We start from the raw sequence: 1375 nt of genomic DNA, 5'->3' as shown, positions 1-1375 counted from the left end.
CAAATTAATAGTTCTGTCACTCCAGTGTAAATTGCTGCAAGTGTATATGCGCACTCGCCAAAATGCACTACAATAATCATCATAATGTGCCATTGTGCATTTTCACACCCGCGCATGCACACGCGAGCGAGCACACAATACTGCCATGCGCAACGTACACGCAAAACAAACACATACACCTTGTTTAAGCAACTTGTTTATATTCGCAGCGCAAATTAATTATTAACATGTAATTACACCCTGGCGCATACGTATTATTATTTCTCCCTTCTTCCCATAACTGTTTTATCTCTCTTCTGCGCTCTGCTTTACTTCCACGCTAGTTTTCTCATTTCCGCGCATTTTGAGGGGGCAAAGTGAGAGGGCAAAGATATTCGCGTTCGCGATATATCTTCGAGTCGCTCACCGTAATCCCAGCCCTTGGGTACTAATTGACTAGCATCGTTCATCACTCTCTTTCGCCTACATTCTTTCATACCTCCTCCTCTCATTCTCGCTCTCCATCTCTCCTCCGACTCACCTCAACTCTACTCTCCCTTTTTCATTTTTCACAGTACACGTGATCCGTCCTTTTGACATAGCTATGTTTGTTTTTCAAATCCGTGTTCCGTACTCGTGAGTTCGTTCGTACGTAAGAGCCGTCCCTCCTTATTTAAAAAAAAAAAAAAACTCGAGTAAGATTTTTTTATAACTTATTTGTTTGTCAGATAATTATTTGGATGAATTTAAAAAACTTTATGAAGATAATTGTATCAAAAACTTTTTCTAAATCTTTCCTTATGTGACGCATAAGTTTGCTTTTTAAATTTACTTAATTATAAATTTTGATTGGCTTTTTTTCTCTTTTCTCTTTTCTTTTTTCTTTTTTCTTTTTTCTTTTTTAAATTTTACCCATAGTAATTTAAATATTAATAGCACGAAGAAAAGAATGTAGGATATATAATTTTTCTAATCATTTTTTAGTCAAAACTTATTTCTTGTCGAATACAGCTATTCGATTAAAAATATTTATCGGCGAAAATAATTCTAAAAATAACTAATTTTTGTATATATTATTGTAGCTTTGAAACTAAAATTCATAACAAACTGAAAAGAAATTATTTGTAATTCACTCGCTTTAATAATGCAAAAATTATAATTAACGTTTTAAATAAATTTCAATTAATAACTTGCAATTTCATTCTCATAAATATGCCAATTAAAAGTCTTTTAAACATTTAAATAAATTTCCAAGCATAATTTAAGACGCATTTTTCTTTTAGCTCTCATGGATACTGTGATTAAGCTGCGCAAGTTCATTTTCTAATTCATTACTATTATTGAGAGCGAAAGAGATAGAGAGAAAGTGAGAGTGTGCGGCAGGGCGGGGGAAGAG

This window comes from Ceratosolen solmsi, unplaced genomic scaffold, assembly GCF_000503995.2.
Source record: "Ceratosolen solmsi marchali unplaced genomic scaffold, CerSol_1.0 scaffold33, whole genome shotgun sequence".
Classification (NCBI taxonomy): Eukaryota; Metazoa; Arthropoda; class Insecta; order Hymenoptera; family Agaonidae; genus Ceratosolen; species Ceratosolen solmsi.
The sequence above is the reverse complement of the archived record's forward strand: the minus strand, read 5'-3'. Positions refer to the sequence as shown.